A 7,412-nucleotide genomic window follows, 5' to 3' on the forward strand; every position below is an offset into this window, starting at 1 on the left:
CATATTTTTTTAGCGGTAAAACTAAGTTTTATTGATCGAAAGCCACAAAATGTGGAATACAAACTTGAAAGAACATCTACAAACTTGAAACTTGTGTACTCCCTCCATTTGGACATATAGGGCCTAATTTGTATTTTGAGATTTACTTTGATCGTCAATAAAAGTAATACTACATGAGATGTTTGCTATAAAAATATATCATTAGAAACTACTCTCTCCGTTCCTAAATATTTGTCTTTTTAGAGATTTCAAATTGACTACCACATACTATGTATATAGACATAATTTAAAGTGTAGATTCACTCCTTTCTATACGGAGTCACTTGTTCAAATCTCTAGAAAGACAAATATTTAGGAATGGAGGGAGTAGTATTTTTCAATATGAATTCAACAATATACTTTTTGTGGCATCTATTAATTCAATGGTATGAGGCCAACTCCAACGCACGACCCCAAATGGTCTGACCGCGTCCGTTTGGGGCAAAACGGACACAAATCGCGGCCCAACGTGCGGGAGCAAAAGGACAAACGTCCATTTTTTGTTCGCCGCCGATGCATTTACGGCCCAAATTTGGGTCGCGTTTGCGTTGAAACGTGAAGGAAATATGCCCTAGAGACAATAATAAAGTTGTTATTTATATTTCCTTATATCATAATAAATGTTTATTATTCATGCTAGAATTGTATTAATCGAAAACTTGGTACATGTGTGAATACATAGTGTTCCTAGTATGCCTCTACTTGACTAGCTCGTTAATCAAATATGGTTATGTTTCCTAACCATAGACATGTGTTGTCATTTGATGAATGGGATCACATCATTAGGAGAATGATGTGATGGACAAGACCCATCCATTAGCTTAGCATTATGATCGTTACAGTTTCATTGCTACTGCTTTCTTCATGACTTATACATGTTCCTCTGACTATGAGATTATGCAACTCCCGAATACCGGAGGAACACCTTGTGTGCTATCAAACATCACAACGCAGCTGAGTGACTATAAAGATGCTCTACAGGTGTCTCCGAAGGTGTTTGTTGGTTGGCATAGATCGAGAATAGGATTTGACACTCTGTGTATCAGAGAGGTATCTTTGGGCCCTCTCGGTAATGCTCATCACTATAAGCCTTGCAAGCAATGTGACTAATGAGTTAGTTGCGGGATGAAGCATTACAGAACGAGTAAAGAGACTTGTCGGTAACGAGATTGAACTAGGTATGATGATACCGACGACCGAATCTCGGGCAAGTAACATACCGATGACAAAGGGAACAACGTATGTTGTTATGCGGTTTGACCGATAAAGATCTTCGTAGAATATGTAGGAGCCAGTATGAGCATCTAGGTTCTGCTATTGGTTATTGATCGGAGATGTGTCTCGATCATGTCTACATAGTTCTCGAACCCGTAGGGTCCGCACACATAATGTTCGATGACGATTTGTATTCAGAGTTATGTGTTTTTGATGACCGAAGTTTGTTCGGAGTCCCGGATGAGATCACGGACATAACGAGGAGTCTCAAAATGGTCGAGACATAAAGATTGATATATTTGAAGGTTATGTTCGGACACAAGAAAGGTTTCGGAAAGGTTCGGGCATTTTTCGGAGTACCGGGAGGTTACCAGAACCCCCGGAAGAAGTAGTGGGCCTTAATGGGCTTTAGAGGAAAGGAGAGGAGGGTCGTAGGGTGGCCGCGTGCCCTCCCCATGGCTGGTCCGAATTGGACTAGGAGGGGGCGGCGCCCCCCCTCCTCTTTCCTTCTCCCTCTCCTACTCCTTCCCTCTCTCCTCCTCTTGGAAAGGAAGGGGACTCCAACTAGGATTGGGAATCCTAGTTGGACTCCCCATGGCGCGCGCCCCTCTTGGCCGCCGGCCTCCTCCCTCCCTCCTTTATATACGCGGGCAGGAGGTACCCTAAAGCACAACAGACAATCTCTTAGCCTTGTGCGGCCCCCCTCCACAATTTAACACCTCAGTCATATCGTCGTAGTGCTTAGGCGAAGCCCTGCGCCATAACATCATCAACACCGTCGCCACGCCATCGTGCTGACGGAACTCTCCCTCGTCCTCAACTGGATCAAGACCTCGAGAGACGTCATGATGAACGTGTGCTGCTTGGATCAGTTGGATTGTGAAGACGTTCGACTACATCAACCGCGTTACTAAACGCTTCCGCTTTCGGTCTATGAGGGTACGTGGACACACTCTCCTGTCTCGTTGCTATGCATATCCTAGATAGATCTTGCGTGATTGTAGGAATTTTTTTGAATTACTACGTTCCCCAACAAAATGGACAGCGCGCGGACGGGCGGGATAAACGCCCTTGTCCTCCCATGGCTCGCCTGTCGGGGACACGACGCTCCTTTTGCTTTTCCCCTATGTGGCCAGACCCTCCCCTTCCCCTCCCACCCGCCATAGTCGCCGCCTATTTTTTCGGCCACCTCCTCGCTGTCTAGCCCGGCCGCCCAAACCACGGCCACCCCTCACCATAGCCACCACACGCCCGCATTTCAGAGGAGTTCTTGCCAGCGTTTGTGGATCGCCGCATCCAGTACCGGGAAGCTACGACCGCCGGTGACGCCATCGACCCCAACACCTTCCTGCAGGCGCTGCAAAGCCGCCGGATGCCGATCGTCAATGCCAACCTTCCTTGCTTCCTGCGCGGGGAGCCCCTGGTGCTCTTCTCGGTCGCGTCTCCACCACAACTGCACAGTGTTCGACACTTTGCTCACAAGGTACCATGGATAGTGGGGACGAGTATTTTTTCCACAACTTCATTTGTTCATTGGATGATTCATCCTCGGATGACGAACTTGGTCGTCAATTACCACAGTACTAGGCAGCGGCCCCGGTTTAGGGGATCAATCCCGGGCCATGCTCCGGCCCTGAACAACAATAGGGAGAGTGGCCATGCCGTCCTCTATGCCGATTACTTTGAGGATTCCTCACTCTTCAAACCACATCAATTTCACCGCCGCTTCTGGATGGCGAGACATGTGCCCAATCAAATTCGGGAGGGAGTGGTAGCATATGACCCATACTTTGAGTGCTAAGAGGATGCCCTTGTCAAGCTTGGCTTCTCCTCTTACCGGAAATGCACTGCGGCTATTCGCATGCTTGCATACGGAATTCCGGGCGATCTTGTGGATGAGTACGTACGTATGAGTGAGTCCACGTGTCTTAGATCAATGTACAACTTCTGGCGGGCCATGGTGGTAGTGTTTGGCCTGAGTACATGAGAGAGTCAAATGCCGCAGATACAACCGGTTGTTGTCAATCAAGAGAGAATTCCTTATTTGGCCCTCTCTTAAAATTTGGTTCTCTTTTTGGCCCTAAAAGATTTTTTTTCCTTTTCTGACACTCAAACTTCATTTTGTTCCCTCTATGACATTTCCGTCAGTTTTGCAAACTAACACCGTTAAATACAACATGAAAAGTCCATTTTACCCCTGGTGTATTTTGTGACCAAAATGGAAGCCAAAACAGTGGCAATATGAACTGGAATATATTACCAAATGAAACAAAATCTGCAATTATCCCGTACAGTACAGTACACACATGCACAAATTTCAATTGAAAATTTGGACAGAGCCTCCCTTGTATTTTGGAGGCACATCCCCTGTACAGTACACATATGCACAAAAAACACACATAATTGCTCCAGGTTCACATATATGCAAACATCCCACATAGCTGGTCATCTACACACATTCAGGTTCACATAAAAGTGACATACAATAGTCCAGGTTCAATAAAGATGACATAATAGCCCAGGTTCACAACAGGTCGCATATAGCACATAAAGAGGGTTCACAACAGGTCGCATATAGCACGTAAAGAGCCAAGGTCCACACATATATCACATAAACAACTCAGCTTTCAAAATGAAACATGATACGAAAAGTAATGACATGAGAATCACAAACTAAGTCTCTTTTTGCTTCATGTGCTCATTGCAGGGCTAGCAGGGTTGAATTTCTTGTTGCGTGTACCCATTGCAGGGCTGTCAAGTGGCACCATAGGAAGGTGTGGAGTAATTTCAGCAACCTCTTTGCTTTTTCTTTTGGCATGTACCTTCACAGCAACATGTGTTTTCTTTTTGGCGACATCATGTTCGCCACAAATGGGTTGTGTTCTTGATCTAGACATACACATACATGACATACAGGTAGCCCAAGTTAACAATAGAATAATGCATAACATAACATTAGAACTTCGAAACTACCATAGGTTACCTTTTTGCTCCTCCGGATCCAGATTTACCACCTTTCCCTTTTTCCTTGGTTGTTTTCTCCAAGATTTGGCTATGGTGAGAAGAATGCACTTAGAACACAAAGGCACAATTAATTATATTTAATTATGAGCATGGTTGTTGCTAACCTTGGCGGAAAACGCATGGCTGATGGAGCATCATCCTCGCAAGGCACAATTGATGATTGAACTGATTTGGTGGTCTTTGTCCTCTTCTTTGGTGGTCCTCTACATGAGCATCAAAAAAGTAGTTAACATGTATGGTTTTTACAAAAAAATGCAAGTGATGCAATATACAATAAAATTCATTACCTCACAGCTAAAATAGCAGCAATGTCATCTGGGTTACCCTTCTTGCATTTGTGCCAATGATGCCCATAGTCCTTGCAAATAGGGCATAAGTGTTGGCCGCCTTTTCTTTTCTTCTCACTGCAGCCTTTATACCTCTCAGTTTTAGGCCTACCCGATGTGGCTTTTAGTAGTGGTGGAAACATGAAGAATCCATGGTCTGATTTAGGCCACTAGTTCTTGTCAACCATGGCAGGGATTAGTTGGTCATAAGCTGCTCTAAATTTGTGAATGGAGTAACACAAGTCCACATAGTTCTCTATGCGTGCATTGGTAAGAGATGTGATAAATGCTAGACCATGTTTGCAAGGAAGGCCAAAAACTTCCCATTGTCTACAAGAACATGTCCTGTCAAGCAAGTTGACCACAAACCTAAAGCCGCTGCCTCCCAATGCGGTTACTTCAGCAACTTCTTCTGAGCTTGTAACATAATCCACCTTGGAAATTGTTGAGAACTGACTCCTAGACCACAACCTAGTGTGCCACTTCCTAAGATATGTAGTTGCCGTTGGCTTTGGTATGTCCATTGCAACCCAATTTTTCTCAAATAAATATGGGTTCCATGAGTAAGCAGCAGCCCAAAGGTGGTCATCAAAAACCTTTCCATGAAACTTCTTCTTGAAGTTGGACACCAAGTGAAACATACATTCCCTATGTTCAGCCTCTGGGAACACTTCTTTTACACCGGTCATCACTGGCTGCCCAGCGTCGGTGCATATGGTTAAACCTCTTGGGGATCCTATGGCTTGCCTAACCAATTGCATGAACCAGATCCAGTTCTCATTAGTTTCAGAATCAAAAACACCCATACAAACTGGACACATCCAACTATGGCCATCAACGGCGGTAGCACTAGCCAGTTGCCCCTTGAATCTGCCTGTCAAGAAGGTGCTATCTACTGCCAAGTATGGCCTGCAACCACTAAGGAACCCGTCGATGCAAGGCTTCAAAGCGACAAAAAATCTCTTAAATCTGATTTTATCTTTTATTATGTGGTGCTCAATTATCACTATGCTACCGGGGCAGCACCTTTCAATTTGTGCCTTAAAATTATACAGATTATCAAAGCTTGTATCCCAATCACCATATAGTTCCTTCAAGGCTCATCAATATGCAGATTATCAAAGCTTGTATCCCAATCACCATATAGTTCCTTAAAACTATACAGATTATCAAAGCTTGTATCCCAAACTATATGATAAGAGGATCTAATTTATCATAATCATCATCGTCTAAATAAATATTTTCCTCATCAACACCAACATGTTCATTCTCAGGTATTGGGTTGCGAAGATAATCATCGTCGTCTTGTTCTGTGTTGCTAGGTTGGATATGCACATCAATATGCCACTCTGTGATAGGCTCATATGGTTCAGATGGATCACAATATGCAACAAACAAGTGCACAACCTTTGTCTTAGAGAGTTTCTCAAACATAGACACCAATTCCTGGTCAGATGTTACTTCTGGGTAGATTTTAAGAAAAGGATCATAGTACTGAACATGTGCAACTTCCAAATAGCGAGGCGAGTACTGCTCTACGATTGATTCAACCAAGTCCTTATAATTTGTTAAGTCGGAATCAATAACCTTATCATAACAAAAGCATTGGATATCCTTCCTAGCTTTTTTTGGGTTGCCAAGCAATTTGATTTTCAGCAAATATGTTGAATTTGGATCCATCCTGTAAAAGCAAAAGATCAATTGTGCATGAACATACTTGCTTCGTGTTCTAAATAAAAAATGTGACATGTGTAAACAGATTATCCAATATAACATATTTGCTTTATATGAACATAATCTTTGTCTATTGTTTCATTGTAGATTTGGCAGCAACAAATATCCATCTCTAACTACTCTGTTGCATCTTCGATCCATCTCAAGGACGTATCATGGCAGCAAATACTCAAATATAGAGAAAACAAGCACTTACCCTTGTAGCCATGCCGGAGCACTTGCATCCGAGGCCGTCGCACCTGGACCTTCGTCTGCCTCCCCGCCATGGCCGCCCTCCGGCGCCGCACCTGGACCTCCCTCCGCCTCCCCGGCATGGACGCCCTCCAGTGGCGCGCCTGGAACTCCCTCCGCCTCCCCGGCATGGACGCCCTTTGCCTCCCCGCCATGGCCGCCCATCGCCTCCCCGCCATGGCCGCCCGAGGCCGAGACCGGCGCAGCGTCGGCCACGCCCTCCACCGCGCCGTCCATCCCGCCACCAGTAGCAGCATCGGCCACGCCCTCCTCCATCCGTGATTTTTTAGGGTTAGGGATCGAGGGAAAGGGGAATCGAGGAGAGTAGGGAGGGGATCGGGGGGTTGACCCAGCGCAGCGCCTGACGGTTCGCTCAACCAGTTTTTTTTTCCAGCATCCTAGCAGGGGTAAGAACGACATTTCCAGTCACAGTTAACGTTGCTAACGGCAAAAACTGACAGATGTGTCAAAGAAGGAAGAAAATGAAGTTGTGGTGTCAAAAAAGGAAAAATAAAATTTTTAGGGTCAAAAAGGGAACTAGATTTTAAGAATGGGTCAAATAAGGAATTCTCTCGTCAATCAATGCCGACAAGGGCTTTCCGGGGATGCTTGGGAGCATAGATTGTATGCACTGGAAGTGGAAGAACTGTCCATTTACTTGGCAGGGGCAGTACAAGGGGCATGTGAAAGGTGTCACCGTCATACTAGAAGTCGTGGCTTCACAAGATCTTTGGATATGGCATTTTTCTTCGGCATGGCTGGTTCTCACGATGATATCAACATGCTTCATCATTCTTAAGTGTTTGCAAGGCTTGCAGAAGGCCACTCCCCAAAGGTCAACTT

The sequence above is a fragment of the Triticum aestivum genome, chromosome 5B (genome assembly GCF_018294505.1).
Source record: "Triticum aestivum cultivar Chinese Spring chromosome 5B, IWGSC CS RefSeq v2.1, whole genome shotgun sequence".
Taxonomy (NCBI): Eukaryota; Viridiplantae; Streptophyta; class Magnoliopsida; order Poales; family Poaceae; genus Triticum; species Triticum aestivum.